Genomic DNA, 9,916 nt, shown 5'->3' with positions numbered 1-9,916 from the left:
CCCCTCTATCACCCCTCTCTCCCCCTCTAATCACCCTCTGTCTCACTCCCTCTCTCTTTCGCACCACCTCTCTCTCTCACACACACCCCCAGACCCTCTCTCTCTCAGCTCCCTTTCTCTCTCAGCACCCCTCTCTCAGCCCTCTCTCTCTCTCCCCCCTCTCCCACATCCCACTCTATCACTCCCTCTCACACCACCCTCTCTCACGCTCCCCTCTCTCACCTCCCCACTCTCTCACCACCTCTCTCTCTTACCCCTTCTCTGTCTCTCTACTCTAACTCTCTCTCCCATCTCAATCTCTTTCCCCCACTCTCTATCCCCCTCTCTCCACTTTCTCTTCTCCCTCTGTCTTCCCCCTCTCTTTCCCCAATCTCCCTCACGCCCTTTCTCTCACGCTCTCGCTCATCCCGCGCTCTCTCAGCCCCCTCTCTCTCAGCACCTGTCTCTCTCTCCCGTATCTCTCTCTCAACCCCCTCTCTCTCACCCCTCTATCTCACCCACCGTCTCTCTCTCACCCCCCTCACATCCCCCTCTCTCCCTCACATCCTCTCTCTCACCCACCACACTCTCTGAACGCCTCTCTCTCAGCCCTGTTTCTCTTTCAACCCCCTCTCGCTCAGTTCCCTTTCTCTCTCACTCCCCTCTCTCTCAGCCCCCATTCTCTCTCAGTACTCTCTCGATCTCACCCTGCTCTCTCACATCTCTCCCCTCCCTCACACTCTCTCTTTCTCACCCACTCCTCCTCTGACTCTCTCTCTCCCCACCCCTATTTCTCTCTCACCCCAACTCTCTCACCTCCCCTCTCTCTTACCCCTCTCTGTCTCACTACTCGAACTCTTTCTCCCCTCTAAATCTCTTTTCCCCACTCTCTACCCCCTCTCACCCCTTCTATCTCCACCGCCTCTCACCCGCTCTCTCTTTCCCCCTCTCTCTTCCCCCTCTCTCACCCCTTTTCTCTCACCCACCCTCACCGCACACTGTCTCTCACCACTCTCTCTCCCCTCTCTCACTCCTCTCTCCCCACTTTCTCACCCTGCTCTCTCCATGCACTCTGTCTCGCCCCTTCTCTCTCACCACCCCTCTCTCACACACTCTGTCTCATCCCTTCTCTCCCTTTCAGCCCCTCACTCACACACCCCCTCTCTATCACCTCCACTCTCTCTCTCACACACTCTCTCTCAGCCCCTCTCTCACACCGTCCCTCTCTCTCAACCCCTCTCTCTCACCCTTTCTCTCTACCCCCACACTCTCAGCCCCTCTCACTCTCTTTTCACGACTCTCTCTCACCCCCTCTCTCTCCCACCCCTCTCTCTCTCTCAGCCCTCTCCCTCTCTCCCACCCCAATCTCTTTCACATCCCCCTCCCTCTCACACTACTCTCACACACCCTCGCTCTCTTACCCCCTCCATCTCTCCCACCCTCTCTATTTCTCTTTCTCATCCCCTCTCTCTCTTTCTCTCTGCCTCTCCCTCACCCCTCTCTCTCTCACAACCCACTCTCTGTGAACCCCTCTCTCTCAGCCCTGTTTCTCTCTCAGCCCCCTCTCTCTCAGCCCCTTCTGTCTCTCACCCCAATCTCTCTCACCCCCCTCTCTCTCACCCCTCTCTCTCACCCACCGTCTCTCTCTCACACCCCTCTCACACCCCCTCTCTCCCTCACCCCCTCTCTCACTCCCACTCTCTCTGAGCCCCTCTCTCTCAGCCCCGTTTCTCTCTCTGCCCCCTCTCTCTCAATCCCCTTTCTCTCTCACTCCCCCCTTTCTCAAGCCCCATTCTCTCTCAGTACCGTCTCGATCTCACCCTGCTCTCTCTCATCTCTCCCCTCCCTCACACTCTCTCTCTTTCTCACCCTCTCATCCTCTGACTCTCTCTCTCTCCCCCACCCCTATTTCTCTCTCACCCTAACTCTCTCACCTCCCCTCTCTCTTACCCCTCTCTGTATCACTACTCTAACTCTTTCTCCCCTCTAAATCTCTTTTCCCCACTCTCTACCCCCTCTCTCCCCTTCTCTCTCCACCGTTTCTCTCCCCCTCTCTCTTTCCCCCTCTCTCTTCCCCCTCTCTCACCCCCTCTCTCTCACCCCTTCACCACACACTGTCTCTCACACTCTCTCTCCCCTCTCTCACTCCTCTCTCCCCACTCTCTCTCCCCGTTCTCTCCCCACACTCTGTCTCGCCCCTTCTCTCTCACTCCCTCTCTCTCACCACCCCTCTCTCACGCACTCTATCTCACACACTCTCTCTCAGCCCCTCTCTTTCACACCCCCTCTCTCTCTCAACCCCTCTCTCTCACCCTCTCTCTCTCAACCCACACTCTCTGCCCCTCTCACCCTCTTTTAACGCCTCTCTTTCACCCCCTCTCTCTCACCCCTCTTTCTCACCCCCTCTCTCTCAACCCTTCCCTCTCACACCCACTCTCTCTGCCCCTCTCTCTCATCCCCTCACTCTCACACCACCCTCTCTCCCCCCTCTCTCTCAAAACCTCTCTCTCACACACACCACTGCCTCTCACCCCCTCTCTCAGCCCCTCTCTCCCTCTTTCAACGGTTCTCTCACACCCCTCTCTCTCATCCCCTCTCTCTCACACACACTCTCTCTCTCACCCCCTTTCTCTCAACCCGCGCTCTCTCAGCCCCCGCTCTCAGCCCCTTCTGTCTCTTTCCCCACTCTCTCTCTCACCACTCTCTCTCACATCCCCCTCTCTCTCTCACCACCTCTCTCCCTAAACCCCCCTCTCACACCCACTCTCTCTGAGCCTCTCTCTCTCAGTCCCGTTTCTCTCTCAGCCCCCTCTCAAGCAGCCCCTGTTCTCTCATCTCTCCCCTCCCTCACACTCTCTCTTTCTCACCCTCTTATCCTCCCATTCTCTCTTTCACCCCCACCCCTATTTATCTCTCAGCCCTCTCTCTCACCCCTCTCTCTCACCCTCTCTCTCACTCCCTCACTCGCTCACTCCCTCTTTCACTCACCACCCACCTCTCAAACCCGTCTCTCTCATAACCTCACTCTCTCACACCCTCAATCTCTCACCCTCCTGTCTCTCACCCTCATCTCTCTCATCCTCTCTCTCTCACTCTATCTCTCGCTCACTAACTCTCTCTCACACCCACTCTCTCTTACCACCCTCTCTCTCAACACCCCTCACTCTCTCATCCCCTCTCTTTGTCACACCCTCTCTTTCTCCCAATCCAATCTCTTTCTCATCCCCCCTCTCTCACATTCTCACACACCCTCGCTCTCTCACTCTCTACCTCTCTCCCACCATGTCTGTGTCTCGTTCTTATCCGCTCTCTCCTTCTCACTCCCCCCTCTCACCCTCTCTCATCTCTCACCCCCACTCTCTCCCACACCTTCTCTGTCTCTCACTCCCACCTCCCTCTCACCTCCTTCTCACCTAGCTCTCTCTCTCACCCACCTATCTCTCCCACCCCACTCTCTCTCTTCACCTCTCTCTCTCACACCCCTCTCTCTCTCACCCCTCTCTCTCCCACCCCTCTCTCTCAACCCTTCTCTCACACCCTCTCCCTCTCTCATCACCATCTCTCTCTCAACCCTGCTCTCTCACCCCTCTCTCACCCCTCTCTTTGTCACCCTCTCTCTCTCATTCCTTCTCTCTCACTTCCTCTCTCTCGCACCCCGCTCTCTCTCTCACATACCCTCTCTCTCACCCCCCTCTCACCAACCCCTCTCTCAACCCCCAGCACCTTCTCATCCCCTTACTCTCTCACTCCCCCTCTCTCTCATCCCTCTCTCTCTGTCACACCCTCTCTCTCCCACCATCTCTCTGTCTCTTTCTCATCCCCCTCTCTTTCTCACTCCCTCTCTCACCCTCTCTCTCACCTCTCATCCCCCTCTTTGCACCCTCTCTCTATCAACCCTCTCTCTCTCACCCCCTCTCTCTCCCAACCCTCTCTCTCTCTCAACCCCTCTCTCACACCCTATCTCTTTCATCCCCCTCTCAAAACCCTCACTCTCTCATCCCCTCACTCTCTCACACACTCAGTCTCTCACCCCCCTTTCTCGCAACCCCCTGTCTCTCACCCTCTCTCTCACCCACTCTCTCACTCACTCTCTCTCTCACTCCCCTCTCTCTTGCCACCCCCGCTCTCAATGCCCCTTACTCTCTCATCCCCTCTCTCTCTCACACACATCTCTCTCTCACCACCTCTCTCTCACCCTTGTCTCTCTGTCAAACCCTCTCTCTCTCCCACGCCAATCTCTTTCACATCCCCTCCCTCTCTCTCACACACACTTTCACACACTCTCGCTCTCTCACCCTCGCCCTCTTCCCACCATCTCTCTGTCTTTTTCTCATCCCCTCTATCTCCTTCTCACTTCCCCTCTCTCACCCTCTCTCTCATCTCTCACCCCACTCTCTCCCACCCCTTCTCTGTCTCTCACTTCAACCTCCCTCTAACCTCTCTCACCTAGCTCTCTCTCTCTCACCCGCCTCTCTCTCTCCCACCCCACTCTCTTTTCACCCCCTCTCTCTCACACCTGTCTCTCACCTTCTCTCTGCCCCACCCTCGCGCTCTCAAACCCTCTCTCACAAACACTCCCTCTCTCATCACCCTCTCTTTCTCAACCCCTCTCTCTCTCTCACCCCTCTCTCTCACCCTCTCTCTCTCTCATTCCCTCTCTCTCACGCTCTCTCTCTCTCACCCCCTCTCACCACCCCCTCTCTCAACCCCCCTCACTCGTTCATCCTCTCAATCTCTCACACCCCTTTCTCTCAACCCCCCTCTCTCACCCCTTCTCTCTCTTAGCATCCCCTCTCTCAACCTCCCTCACATTCTCATCCCCTCTCTCACACCCCCTCTCTCTCAACCCCTCTCTCTCACCCTCTCTCTCTCAACCCCTCTCTCTTACCCCTCTCTCACACCCCTCGCTCTCACCCTCTCTCTCTCTCTCATTCCCTCTCTCTCTCACGCCCCCTCTCTCTCACCCCCCACTCACCACCCCCTCACTCAACCCCCCTCACTCGCTCATCCCCTCAATCTCTCACTCCCTCTCTCTTTCGCCCCCTTCTCTCTCTTACCATCCCCTCTCTCAACCTCTGTCACTCTCTCACCCTCTCTCTCTCACCACCCTCACTCTCTCAACCCTCTCTCTCACCCCCCTCTCTCTCACCCCCTCTCTTTCACACCATCGTTTCTCTAACCCCTCTCTCTCACCCCCTCTCTCTCACACCTCTCTCTCTCACCCCCCCTCTTTCTCAGCCCCTCTCTCCCTCTTTCAACGCCTCTCTCTCACCCCTTTCTCTCATCCCCTCTCTCTCTCACACGAACTCTTTCTGTCTCACTCCACTCTCAGCCCGCTCTCTCTCGGCCCCCACTCTCTCAGCCCATTCTGTCTCTCTCCCCACACACTCTCACCCCTTTCTCTCACCCCTCTCTCTCACCCTCTCTCTCACTCCCTCGCTCTCTCACTTCCTAACTATCTCACCCCCTCTCTTTCACGTCCTCTCTCACTGATCACTCCCCTCACCATCCCCCTCTCAAACCCCTCTCTCTCTTAGCCTCACTCTCTCACACCCTCAATCTCTCACCCTCCTCTCTCTCACCCACGTCTCTCACTCTCACCCCCCACATCCCCCTCTCTCTCTCACCCCCTCTCTCCCTCCCTCTCTCTCTCACCCCCACTATCTCTGAGCCCCTCTCTCAGCCCCTTTTCTCTGTCAGTCCCCTCTCTCTCAGCCCCTTCTCTCTCACTCCACTCTCTCTCAGCCTCCTTTCTCTCTCAGCACACTCTCTATCTCACCCTGCTCTCTCTCATCTCTCCCCTCCCTCACACACTCTCTCTTTCTCACCTTCTCATTTTCTCATTCTCTCTCTCTCCCACCCCTATTTCTCTCACCCCCTCTCTCCCACCCCCTCTCTCTCAGCCCTCTCTCTCTTCCACCCCAATCTCTTTCGCATCCCCCTCTCTCACAGTACTCTCACACACCCTCGTTCTCTCACACCCTCCATCTCTCCCACCCTCTCTCTTTCTCTTTCTCATCCCTTCTCTCTCTTTCTCACTCCCTCTCTCTCACCCTCTCATCTCTCACACCCCTCACCCCGTCTCTCTCCCAATGCCTTCTCTCTTCACCCCGTCTCTCTGCCACCCCTCTCTCTCTCTCAACCCCTCTCTCTCTCACACATACCTCTCTCTCTCACACCCTCTCTATTTTACCCCTCTCTCACTCCCTCTCTCTCTCACACCCCCCTCTCTCTCACTCGCTCTCTCACTCACCACCCCACTCTCAAACCCCTATCTCTTATAACCTCACTCTCTCACACCCTCAATCTCTCACCCTCTTCTCTCTCCTCCACCATCTCTCTCACCCCTCCACATCCCCCTTTCTCTCACTCCCTCTCTCTATCACCCCTCTCTCTCTTACTCCCACTCTTTCTGAGCCCCTCTCTCTCACCCCCTCCATCTCGCCCACCCTCTCTCTTTCTCTTTCTCATTCCCTCTCTCTCTTTCTCACTCCCTCTCTCTCTCCCTCTCTCTCACTCATCTCTCACATCCCTCACCTCCTCTTCTCCCACCCCCTTCTCTCTTCACCCCATCTCTCTCTCACCCCTCACTCTCTCGCCCCCTCTCTCTCAACTGCTCTCTCCCCCTCTCACATCCCCTCACCCGCAACCCCTCACCCCCCCACCCCTCTCCCTCTCTCACACCCTTTGTCTCTTGCCCCTCGCTCTCTCGCTATGATCCTACCCCTCACTCCTCCCATTCACCCGTCTATCACCCACTCTCTCTCACACCCTCTCCTTCTCAGTCCACTCTCTCTTACCCCCTCTCCACTTTCCCTCTCACCCCAACCCCCTCTCTCTCACCACGATCTCTCTTTTTCACTCACTATCTCTTTCTCACGCCCTCTCTCTCACCCCCCTCTATCATCCTTATCCCTCAACCCTTCTCTCTCACAGACAGTCTCTCTCACTCCCATCTCACCCCACACTCTCTCACCAATCTGTCTCTCTCTCTATCTCTGTCCCACCCCCTCTTTCTCATACCCATTCTCTCATGCCCCTTCTCTCTCAGACACCACGTCTCTCTAACACCCATTCTCTCTCACACACACCCTCTCTCACAACCCCTCTATCTCTCCCCCTCTCTCCCCTCTCTGTCCCGCTCTGCCCCCTCTCCCTCTCCCCCTCTCTCCTCTTCTCTCTCCTCCCCTCTCTCTCCCCCTCTCTTTCCCCCTCTCTCTCTGCGCAGTCTTTCTCTCCCCACTCCCCCTCTCTCTCTCCCCCTCTCTCTCCCCCCTCCATCCCCCTCTCTCACGCCCCCATCGCCACTCTCTCTCACTCGGTCTCTCTGCCTCTCTATCTCTCTGTCTCCCTGTCTCTCTTGTTCTCTTAGCTCTCCCTCCCTCTCTCGCTGCCCCTGTCTCTCTTGTGCCCCCCCCCCTTATCCTTCTGTCTCTCTCTTGCCCCCTCTATCTCTCTCAAACTGTCTGTCTCTCTGTCTCTCTCAGGTCTCCCTCTCTGTCTCGCTGCCTCTGTCTCTCTCGTGTGAACTTATCCCTCTCTCTCATCCCTCTGTCTCTCACTCGCCTCCTCTCTCTTCTCTCCCCCAATCTCTTGCTACCCCTCTCTCCCCCCCTCTCTCTCTCTCACACCCTGTCTTTCTCACTCTTTCTCTCGGTCTTTCTTTCTCAAACTCTCACCCTCCCTCACGCTCTCATGCTCTCTCTGTATTTCCCTCCCTCTCTCCCTCTTTCTTGCCACCCTCTCTCTCATCTCACTGTTTCTCTCGCTCGCTCTCTCACTGATGCTCTGTCTGTCTGTCTCTCTCTCTCCATCTCTCACCTCTTCTCTCTCATTCTTGCTCTATGTCTCTCTCTGTCTGTGTGTTGCTCTTTATTGCTGGAACAGCACAGCAGGTCAGGCAGCATCCAGGGGACAGGAGATTCGACGTTTCGGGCACAGGCCCTTCTTCAGGAATCCTTCCTGAAGAAGGGCCTGTGCCCGAAACGTCGAATCTCCTGTTCCCTGGATGCTGCCTGACCTGCTGTGCTTTTCCAGCAATAAAGTTTCAACTTTGATCTCCAGCATCTGCAGACCTCACTTTCTCCTGTGTGTTGCTCTCTCTCACCGTCTCTCTTTCTCAGTCCTCCCCTCTCACCTTCTCTCTCTCGCACCCCTCTCTCTCATCCCTCTGTCTCTCGCGTGCCCCCATATCTCGCTCTGCCCTCCTCTCTCTCGCCCTCCCCATCTCTCTGCCTCTCGCTCACTCTCCCTCGCTCGCTTATGCTCTCTCTGTCCCTCTCTTTATCCCCCAGCACTTTCTATCCTTCTCTCTCCCCGTGTCTCTCCCCTTTCTCTTTCTGTCGCACCTCTCTCGCCACTCTCTTGCTCTCTCTAGCTCAGTCTCTCCCTCTCCCCCTCACCCTCTCTCCCACACACATCTCACTCTGTCCCACCCTTGCTCTCATCTCACTCTTTCTCTCTCATTCTCTCTTGCACCTCTCTTTTGCACCTCTCTCCCTCTCTCTCTCTTTCTCTCTCTTTCACCCCTGTCTCGCACCACTCTCGCTCACTCTCTCCCTCTCTCTCTCTATCACCCCCACGCTCTCCTCTCTCGCTCTGTCTTGCTCCTCTCTTTCCCATTTGCTTCGCTCTCTCTCGCTCCCCTCTCTCTCGCCCTCCCCTCTCATTCTCCCTCCCTTCACTCTCCCTCTCCTCCAACTCTCCCTTCCCTCTCTCGCCCTCCCCTCTATCGCCCTCTTCTCTCTCGCCCTACCCTTTCTCCCTCCCGTCTCTCACCCTCCTGTCTCTCGCCCTCCCCTCTCACTCTCCCTCCCCTCTCACTCTCCCTCCCCTCTCTCGGCCTTCCCTCTCTCTCTCACTCTCCCTCTCACCGCCCCTCTCTCTACGTCTCTCCCTCTCGCCCTCTGTCTTCTCCCCTCTCTACCCCCTCTCTCTACCCCCTCTCTCCTCACCGTCTCTCTAACCCCCTCTTTCTACACCCCTCTCTCTACACCCTTTCCCTTCCCACTCTCACGCCCTCCTCTCCCCTCCACTCTCCCTCTCCTCTCTCCTTCTCCTCTCTCCCCCTCCTCGCTCCTCCCTCTACTCTCCCAGTCCTCTCTTCCTTCCTCTCTCTTGCTTCCTCTCCCCCTCTCTCTCCTATCGATTCTCTCACTTCCTCTCTCTTCCCTCCTCTCTCTCCCCTACTCCATCTCCCCTCCTCTCTCCCATCCTCTCTCTCTCGCCTATCCTCTCTCTCCCACCTTCTCTTTTCCCTCTCACTCTCTATCTGCTCTCTCTTCCCCCCTCTCTCCGCGCTCTCTGTTCCCCTTCTCTCGGTCCCCCCTCTCGCTCCAGTCTCTTGCCCCCTCTCTCATTGTCTCCTCCCCTGTCGTTCTTTCTCTCCCTCTCACTCTATCTCCCTCTCCTTCTTCTCTCATTCTCGATCCCCCTTCCTCGGTGTCTCTCTCCCTCCCCACCTCCCATCGTTTCTCTTTTCCTGCATCTCTATCCCGCCCTCCCCCTCTCTGTCTGACACACTCTGTCTCCTGATTCTTTCCTCTCCCTCTGAACCAGAGTCTGGGGAGTTCGTGGTGGCGCGGCTGCGTGTGGGGGGTTGGGGATGTGATGTGGGAGGTGGTAGGAGGGAAAATTGGGTCGAGACAGAATTGTGGGAGGGAGACAGAGTCGTCAGGAGAGACAAGGGGAAGGGGGACAGGGAGGTGTGAAGGCATGTGGAGAAGCCGATGTTGGGGGTGTGTGAGAGAGATGGGGAAGAGGAAGAGTGAAAGGGAGAGGTGGTGAGGAAGAGAGAGTGTCCTGAAAGAGCGAGAGAGAGGGAGAGAATTGAGGAGGAAAAGTGGGGGAGAGGGAATGGGAGGCCAGGTTGTAGTGGGGGATCAGAGGGAGTTAAACACAGCTCCTGAGCTCAGGGCGCGGTGGCCTCTCCTTCCCT

Source organism: Chiloscyllium plagiosum, unplaced genomic scaffold, assembly GCF_037043375.1.
Source record: "Chiloscyllium plagiosum isolate Xiang-an unplaced genomic scaffold, Cpla_swu_hap1 HiC_scaffold_46, whole genome shotgun sequence".
NCBI lineage: Eukaryota > Metazoa > Chordata > Chondrichthyes > Orectolobiformes > Hemiscylliidae > Chiloscyllium > Chiloscyllium plagiosum.
Note: the sequence above shows the minus strand (reverse complement) of the source record.